This window comes from Tachypleus tridentatus, chromosome 7 (assembly GCF_004210375.1).
Source record: "Tachypleus tridentatus isolate NWPU-2018 chromosome 7, ASM421037v1, whole genome shotgun sequence".
NCBI classification, from domain to species: domain Eukaryota; kingdom Metazoa; phylum Arthropoda; class Merostomata; order Xiphosura; family Limulidae; genus Tachypleus; species Tachypleus tridentatus.
The window spans coordinates 158,672,684-158,682,738 of NC_134831.1; the positions used below are offsets into that span (position 1 = coordinate 158,672,684).

The 10,055-nt window shown below is 31.1% G+C and overlaps 1 long non-coding RNA gene across 1 annotated transcript; it reads left to right on the forward strand.

Moving 5' to 3' along the window:
* Positions 1-473: 473 nt before the first annotated feature.
* On the forward strand, positions 474-9,314 carry LOC143258185 (uncharacterized). The gene is made up of 6 exons (XR_013032179.1): positions 474-815; positions 6,109-6,179; positions 7,837-7,863; positions 8,129-8,290; positions 8,870-8,921; positions 9,124-9,314. It is a non-coding gene; the product is annotated as an uncharacterized LOC143258185 (long non-coding RNA).
* The last annotated feature ends 741 nt before the right edge of the window (positions 9,315-10,055 follow it).

Sequence of the window (10,055 nt, forward strand, 5' to 3'; positions counted from 1 at the left end):
CCGGTAACAGTATTGTTAAAATTACCACTTCAAGGAAATCATATTGAAGTGAAAATCGATTAACTTTGTTTCAAAGTGATGCATATCAGTTGTATAATGCTAATGAATGTTATTAAAATTTTGTAAAACACAACATAGTAATGAAATACTGTAAGTGAATGATGTAGCCAACTCGTAAAATAACACACAGCAATGATACAACTGATAATAATAACTACCATGAAAAACAATAACTGATAATGATCAACTGGATGCCATGGGCAGTAAGTAAACTACCACTCAATGTCATATTTGATAAACAGACAGTTTTAATAATATCCTTAACGATGTTTCTCTACTGATAATGTATTCAATTATTAAACAGGAAAAACACAAAGCATATATTTTAATGTAATGGTACGTGAAGTGGTCGCTTTCATAAAAAATAGACATTTTCAATGTCATCAATGATATATACATAAGAACACATTCCACTGACAACATGTAGAACATAATAACAACAAGGATACAGTTAAAAAAAAAAGTATCTATAACAATACGTGTCGTACCGTAGTTAATGTTTGTTCAGGTGTTACATCGTTATTTCATAATGTCCACAGCGCTTGATGTACAGTCAGAATGTAAATCCGACAGTATGATAAAATTCCTTTTTCTTTCTTACACCAACACTATATAACAAGCGACAGTCGTTAATATCAACATAAATTTAACAGAATGAAGAATAAAGCTCTTCTCGTTCCTTTCATTTTTCTCGCCTGTTGTCTTTGATACTGTGGGTCACAAAGAAATATTCTGTTCGAATTTTTACTTTTTTGGTAAGTAAAAATCAACTTTCTGTTGTTCTAATGATGACCTATGTTGATTAGATAGATTTATAACCATAATTAGAATAATTTGTTATTACATGTAATAATGCATCAAAATAGTTGTAGCAGACATAATTTCCTTAAAAAATAATCGAGTACTTTGTGTTGTTCTAATAATATTCTATGTTGATTACATAGATTTATAACAATAATTATGATAATTTTTATTATCTGTAAAAATGTGCTTAAACAGTTGTGATAGACATAATTCCCGTAAAAAGTGAACGAGTACTTCCTAATTCTATGTTTATGATTAGAATTTGATATTTTCACTGTTTACAATTCTTATTATTAATATCCACGGTGTTTTCAAAATATACAGTTCTGATTTTAATATCTGCAGCGTTTTTACAGAATAAAGTTCTTTTGTTAATATCCATGGTGTTTTCACGGTGTACAGTTCTGCTGTTAATTTTCTCAGTAATTTAACAGAGTACAATTCTGTTGTTAATATTCACAATGTTTTAACAGTCTATAATTCTGTTGATAATATTCACAATGTTTTCACAGTGCACAGTTCTTGTTTTCAATATTCCCGGTGTTTTTACAACGTAAATAAAGCTCTGTTGTTAATATCATCTGTATTTTCCTGGTTTATAGTTCTTGTTCTTAATAACTAATACTTATAAATTATTGAATAGTCTAGTGAGATGTTATGGATTATTTCACTTGGATTAAGTCCAGATCACAACCACCTTACTTTTACAGTGTACTGTTCTGTTGTTAGTAATCAGAATATTTTGTTAGTTCGTTATAAGTAACTGGTTAGTCTTATAAAATACTACTGATGAATTCACTTGAAATTAATCTCTACTATAACCATCTTCTTCGAATTATCCAGTTATGCTTGTCAAGGGTTATTTTTAGTTGCTTTGATGCAGTCAAGAACACCCTTCAAAACGTACTAAAATTAATACTATTTACTTAAAGAAAACTACGTTATTTCTATTTAGTTATTGTATCAAGATATGAAGCAAGAAGCACAGTTTGTTTACTGAAACAAAATAAATATATTTGTTAACTAAATAACAAGAAGAGATAGAGCTATCTAAAAGTAAAATAGTATTTTATCTTTCCTGAACTTATGCAATTATTATACACACATATGAGCATTTACACAATCGCCTTTAAACATAACAACTTATTTCTGCACAGCTTGTTTTGCTCAATTCGACGAAGTATATTCTTGAACTGGAGAGCTTAACGTATGACTGTTGTCACGAATGTTTTAACCATACATATTTAATCCTATTCAATTCGTAATCAAAATTATCTTTTATGAGTGTTCTCACGTGACGTGTTATTAATTAATATAACGCAGAACAACAACAAAAAATGTTGATCAAGGTGAGATTTCGGGTGACAAAAGATGATAACGAAAAAAACAGAACAAAGTAAAGAAGAGAAAATATAGAAAAATATAGAAACTAAGGATATTATGCTGACTAATAACGTTATCAAAGACAAATGTATGAGACATCAAGATAAAATACTCATATAACAATAATACTTATACAGTGTCAGTTTGTTTTAATTTTCGCGCAAAGCTACTCGAGGGTTATCTAATTTAGCAGTGTAAGGCTAGAAGAAAGGCAGCTGGTCATAACCACCCACCGCCAACTCCTAGTCTACTCTTTTAGCAACAAATATTGGGATTTATCGTCAAACCATAACACCCCACGAATCCTCGACCTTCTCATTACGAGTCAAGCGCCTGGCCACTTATATCAGTGTGTCCTGACATAAGAATAATATTCTCGCACAAAAAATATTTATAGAAAAGAAATTTGAGAAAGAATATTAATAATTCAACCAGTTTTTCACAAAAAAAGATTAAAAATGTTACCACAAACTTGTAAATATGTTCTATTAAGTGTTTTAGCAATTAGGATACTATTGAGGTAATAAAGAATATATGTTTTCTTCGAGTTGTGAAGTTATAAGTTAGGATCATTTGTTAAGGCCTATTCATTTTATAATGAAGACCAAATATCATGCACACTTCAATACTTCATGGTTTTAACGCCTTTTTTAAGATGGTGAAGCAGTATTACAACTATACTTGTCATGAGATATTAGCATTAGGTCTGTTATATTTTTGATACAACACTTTTTATCTAGTCTATTTAGTATTTTCAAGAATTAGAAAATTGTACAATAACATACTGCTGAAAAAATTGCAGGAACAAGTACATATTTCAGTATATTTTTGTCATAACTAAATTTTTGTATGAAAAATATATCCGTTAGTATATAAGTGTGTTTGTTTAAGCTTACGAATGAAGTTTGAAGCAACTCAAACGAAACTCACCTCAATCAAGAAGAATACAGCTCAAGGTACCCTATATAAGGCTGTTACGTGAAACTATGCATTCCTCAGTAATTTTCGAAACAAACACCAACATGGATCTTTTGCGGTTTGTTTTGTCAATGTGTACCTTTATCTTGTGTACCCAAGCAGTCAGGTGCCATCTGACAGAGAACGAGGTGGCCAGGGCGGTCCAGATGCTGGAGAATAGCCCGATCCAAAGGAGGGTGGCACAGCGCGTCAGTGTGTCACCAAGCGTCATCAATTGACTTTAGCGACGCTACCAGGAGACGAATTCTTATGGCAGGAGACTAGGTCAAAGCCTTCATCGCTGCACAACAGCTAGAGAGGACCGCTACATCGTGACTACCACTCTGCAGGACAGGTTAGCTACGAGTCGGTCACTGCGAAATGGCCTTCAACATCCACTAGAACCCGTGTGTCAACCCAAACAGTTCGCAATCATCTGCTCGAAGGACGCCTTACGGCCAGACGGCCTGCAAGATTCGTTATTCTAACAGCACGACACCGTGCAGCCAGGCTGGAGTTTGCTCGTCAGTTTCTGGACTGGGAACTTCGTCAATGGGCAACAGTGCTGTGAACAGACGAGAACAGGTTCACTGTGGCTAGTGATGATGGACGTGTGAGAGTGTGGAAACGCCAAGAAGAGCGATTTTCTACCTGTAACATTGTGCAAGTCAACGCTTGTGGAAGAGACTCTATAATGGACTGGGCAGGCATATGCTTGGGTGGCTTCACAGACTTACTCATTCTCAACAGGTTTGCTCTAAACGCACGATGATATAGAGACAAAATTCTGGAACCCATTGTGAAGCCTTTTGCTGGTGCTGTCGACGATGGTTTCATTCTCATGTAGGTTAAGTTGCGAGCCCACGTCGCTAGACTGTATACGGGCTTCCTTGACGCGGAAGAAATAGAAACTTTTGAGTAGCCCGTCAGAACTCCAGATTTAAATCTAATTGAACATCGTTGGGATATGTTATCGAGGCGTGTTAGCGAACGCCACCACTCTCCTCAGAATTTACAAGAACTCCGACAAGTCCTAGTAGACGAATGGGCTGCCATACCCCAAGATAACATCAACAGATTGACTTAGAATATGCTAAATCGGTGTGTCTCAGCTCGTGGATGCCACACTAGATATTGAATGTTTGTAACATTTATTCAATAAACCCATATAAACTGTTTAAAGTATTGTTTCATATAGGATATTAGTTTTCGTGAAATTGGTCATTTTTAAAAATTTTATATCTCCATGTTTTACCGTTCATCACACATTAAAAATGAATACAGATGGGACCAAAATAAAGTAAATTACCTAAAAAAATAAAAATATTATCACATGTAAAACACTTAGATAAATTATATAAGAAAAATACTTGATCCTTTAATTTTTTTGAGCAGTTTGGTACTCCAATCACACAATTATTCGCCATATTATTGCTCAGTTTAGAATTATAAGGCCTACTACGTTACGATGAACAGTAAAATGACATAGTGTTTACGAACTACAAGGGAACTGTTTTGTCCATCTCGGCTGTTCTATCCTATACGCCTCACTAAAACTATTAAATAAATAAATAAATTTAAAAAAAGATATTTAACGCCAATCCTTTTGATTTATATAATTATCACGATTTCTTTTAAGGTCACTCAAATGTATTGTCTCCATAACATCCGAAGGCAACTCATTCCGTAGTCCAACTATCCTACTTGAAGAATAAAATAGTCCTAGCTGAAGACGGCTTAATTCTATATTTCTGTCCTCTATTTCCATATTATCCCTGTTAAATATGAAAAATGTCGATGAGCTAACATTAACAATTCTTTGAGAATCTTAAACACTTCAATGTGATCCTCTCTAACGCTTCATTTTTCAAGAGAAACAATTTTAAGTTTCTTAATATCTCTTTATATAACAGCAACTCCATCCCGAGTGCCATTGTAGTATTCTAGTAACACTCCTCTGAACCATTTCTAACAATTCAATGTCTTTCCTGAGGTAAAGAGCCCAACACCCTTATTAGTGACCTATACAATGAAATTATAACTTCTTTAGTCTTGTATTTAACGTTTCTGTAGATAAAACCTACAATCCTACTTTCACTACAACTTGTAACATCACACTAACTGAATAGTTTTGGAGCCTGATTAATCATGATACCAAGACTATTTTATTTCATGACACTGTTAAGGTTATTCCCATCCAAATCATACACATAATTCAAACTATTATAACCCACATGCAATATCTTGCACTTATGATAATTAACATTCATCTGCTGTTTATTTGCTCAACTCACTAAATGATCTCAATCCTTTTGTAAATCAGCAGCATCTTCTTCTCAGCCAGCAACACCCAAGACCTTAATATCTCCTGCAATTTTAGATAATTTATTAACTATTTCTTCATCTATGTCATTAATGTAGGTCAAAAAGAGCAATGGTCCTGCTACTTAGTCCTGAGGAGCAACATTAATCAAGTTTAACTAAACCACATTTATAAAAATTCTCTGTTTTCTTGCATCACATCAGTCTTCTATACAGCTACTTAAATTATTTTCCACACCTACAGAGATAGATTTTTCTTTAGAAGCCTTTTATTTAGCATTTTGTCAAATACTTTCTGAAAAATCCATATACATCAAATTCACACCTTCATTTTCGTCTACATATGCAGTGACATTTTGAACCATGAAACACTATGTATATAAACCATTTTTTTTATATCAACTGTTATGGTGTAAAAGGCAATGTATATGGCAAACTGTGTACTTGGAAAACTATTATCATACATTCTTCAAGTACCTGAATATTTCTAAAGGACTAAATAAAGAACGTCATGTTTAAGGAATAATAGGCCTAACTCTAACGTTTTGTAAAAATGTATAACTAAAGTTTACTATGTTTTAGATCAGAATGTTGCTAATGAAACAAGAGTGATGCGTTACGAATGTGTTCTGAACAGTTCATCTGTGACTGAAGTGAGTATAACATTACAATTTATATATGTTTAGTATGGTAATAAAGAATGTCATGTCAACTGAGAATTATGATATTAAAAACATATTAGACACGCGTTGAGTTTGTTTGATTTGGTTTCTTTTAAATTTTGATTACAACTGCATAAGGGATGGCCGTACTTTATATAGCTGTGATACATAGATTAAAGGAAAGGCAGCTAGTCAAAACTACTGCGACTGTGTTGATTATATCTGCACTATAACATGCGTGTAATGATGACATTTGTACTGTATCATATTCGTAGTTATTATAGCAGTACTTCTATTGTGGTTGTATTAGTGTACGGTAATCCAAATGACAAGTAATTTAATATTGTTTGTTGTATAAATGTATTATATTTTATTTTTATACACTTTTACACGAATAAAGAACGATTCTATGAATACGATATTATCGGTAATGATTACACGTATTTTATTAAGGTTTAAAATTCCTTTAAATCTCTTCTGAATTTTGTTATTTAGCATGTTTCTAAAGAGGTAATTAAACCTAATATAAAAAGTATCTTTTCATAATTATTTTACGTACATATACTTGAATAGATAAGTGTGAAAAATGGAATATTCCCAGAACTTTTTATTAAAGAAATCTATATATTTATTTTTCAGATCATATAACATTTGTTCCTGAAAAATAAAAAATATTATGCATATATATTTCTTACATGTTTGTTGCAAAATTTCTTATAGTTCAATAACTATAAAAATAAGTCATCCTATGGTTGTTTATGATATAGTTTATTTCTGTTTATACGTCTAAGAAACTCTAAAAAACTGTGCCAGAACCAAACCGCCGCGAGTTTATCCGATATAGAATTTCTGGACGAAATCTGAAACAAATTGGTAACCAGAGCCCAGGTAAATCTATACATATCAAACAAAAAAATAGTTTCAAACCACTGTTTATTGAAGCATTACCAGTTTTGATGTAAGTAAATTTCTCAAAATTTTAAAATTTTCTCTTATTCAGCGTTCTAAATGATATGATGTTTCTTTTCAGGAAATATGGAAAATTTTTCAGTATGGAATATTTTAGCACCTTTGGATGAATTATTATCCATTATAAATATTTTCACTAATAAAAAATAACAAAGAGAAGAAGACTGCACTGTTTGTTTTCGGATCTATTTTATAATTTGTTTCCGTTTTCAATACAACGTGTTTCTAGCAGCGCAAGTTGTTAGACAAACGTCTGTTGGTTTGTGTAATGAAAGTATATAAATCAAATTATACTTAACAAAGTAACAACGCAGGCAACTGTAGTTTCCAGTAACTTAAATCATTTCAACGAAGTGAATGATAGTAAATGTTGCTCAGTAAAGGTTTATATATTCCTTTAAGTTTAAAAAGCGAATTAACGCTGTTTAAATTCGAACACACTCACCTTTATAACCTTTCATTACCGAGGAAAATTACAAATTACTCAACTTTATAGGTAAATTCAGAATAGGGTTTCAGGAAAAAAAAATCGTACAATGATTATATTGTAACTGATTATAATTTAAAAGTATATATTAACACACATAAACTTGTAATAAATATGTTTAATCGTTTAAATAAAAGCCAAAGAGATATTTATAGAAAATAAATCGGATTTTTTTCTTGATTTTTATTTCAGTTTGAAATTTGTGTAAGGAAAAAGATGGTAAGTGTTTTAAATATTATTATGTTGCATAAAACAGTAAAGACATGAAAACACAAAGTTCACAGTAAAATTTGATAATCTATGTGGTTAGAGAATGGTTTACTTTTTCGATTCTATTTGTATTTGAAAAGTATTTTCAATTGAGGGTTATATGTCAGAACGAAAGAAACTCCATGCTTATTTTACAGGTGTAGTGGACTATGTAGAATGTTAAACTTATTTCTGTATCAAGTAAATCATATAAACAATATGATTTCAATATTAGTTTCAAACGCTATATCACCAGCTTCTGCAAGGAAGATTTTCAGTTTTTAACCAGCTGTGAGATAGAGGTGGAATAGATGGTAGAATAAGAGGTAGAGATAAAAGACACGTGATATATGGTGGACAAAGTTGGAACTACGGTCTTCATCTATCTGATTTCCTAGTAAGTTGACCTCATTGTATGTATATATAGTTAACAAGTGGATAAATAACAAATGTGCAGTTTATTTCTATTTGGTTGAAAACACAGCGTGTAAAAGCTTGATTAGCATTGAGCGCATACTAATATATTGAAAGTTGATCTGTAAACTATAATAGATAATAAAGTATAATAATCTTTTCTAGTTTTTATAATTACCTATTCTTTAAAAGTTATTGACACTTTTTTTTATAATTGTGTAATTATAATTATACTTTATATTGTTTTATCTTACAGTTTTATTTCTGCAACAACTTAACATTTTACTTATAAATATAAAATCGTATACATTTATTGTATTTTTTTAAGTTATACCTACATTTGCCATAACAACGGCCCCCTAGTGGCTCAGCGGTATGTCTGCGGACTTACAACTCTTAAAACCTGGTTTCGTTACTCGTGGTGGTTAGAGGATAGAGAGCCCATTCTGTAGGTTTGTACTTAATTCAAGACAACAACAACAGTCATAACAATATATATGTAAGTGTTCATGATTTTTTTGTTCCTACAAATGATTTAACTTTTTCTATTTCTTTAATACAGAATTGTTTCACCCAGAACCCATAAACCGCTTACTCTGGCTTCAGGACTGATGGTAAGAAACAACTGTATAATTTATATCTGATTATTGTTTTCTTGTTTTATTCTATTATTAAGAAACGTTCTGGAACTTAGTAGACTAAAACCTAAAGTGTTCTTGATGAACAATGTTAAAAATCTTAATTCACTTGTGTTTAATTAAACTACCGTTGGCCGTCGACTAATTGGGGTTCTTTTTTCAATCTCTGTGTTTCCAGGTTAGTGGAATAAATAACACAGTCCTTCTGACAAGAAACAAAAACCTCCAGTTTCCTTATTAATATTAAATTCCTTTTGTTCTAATCAGTAAAAATAAAACACTCTTTTTGTTTCCTCATTTTAATTTTATTAATCCGAAAGTTTTCTTTCTCACATTTTGTTTATCTCTTTAATTATCCAATGAATTACTTCAGCATCTGAAATGTTCTCAGTTTCTGTGTAGCTTTTTTAACTGATAGGGTAAAACCATCAAAATCTTTTGATATTCGTGAGATTTGATGTACTGTTTTATGTTCCATAGAAAAGATAGAGATACAATCCCTTGATATTTATGTTTCACGTTGCATTTTCTAAAAATACTTAAAATTAAAATTGTATTCATGAGTCAGATTTTATAGAACAAATAATAGTAATAATAATCTTCAAAGAAACTTGTAACAATATTAGTATTGAAAAGTTGTGAGATCGAAAGAGGGTGTTCTTGAATATGAAGACAAAAGTCTTTATATTCAGTAAACTGTAACAATCAAACCTATATATATGAAAGAAAACTTAAAGCAGCGAACATTGTGGTCAGATAATAATAAAAAAAAACATCTTAATATCTCAATAACAGCATAGCTCATTTTTCGTTGTAATATGAAGGATTTTCTACATGTAATGCTATACCTATACCTATTAATTCGATATTTAGTATCCAGTTAGTTGAAGATATTATCTCGCAAAAGAAGACTTCGTAGGGTATTTAACAAAACTAAAAAAAACATTATTATTACTAGCATATTTCTGTTATTCAATTTTGTTGTTGTTTTTTTAAACATTAAATACGTTTTGCTGATAAATTAATAAAAAATAATTTATTCAAAGGATAGCTTGCAATTAAGCATATACATATCTTGTGAATTTGTGGAATACATTTGCAGTTCTTCAC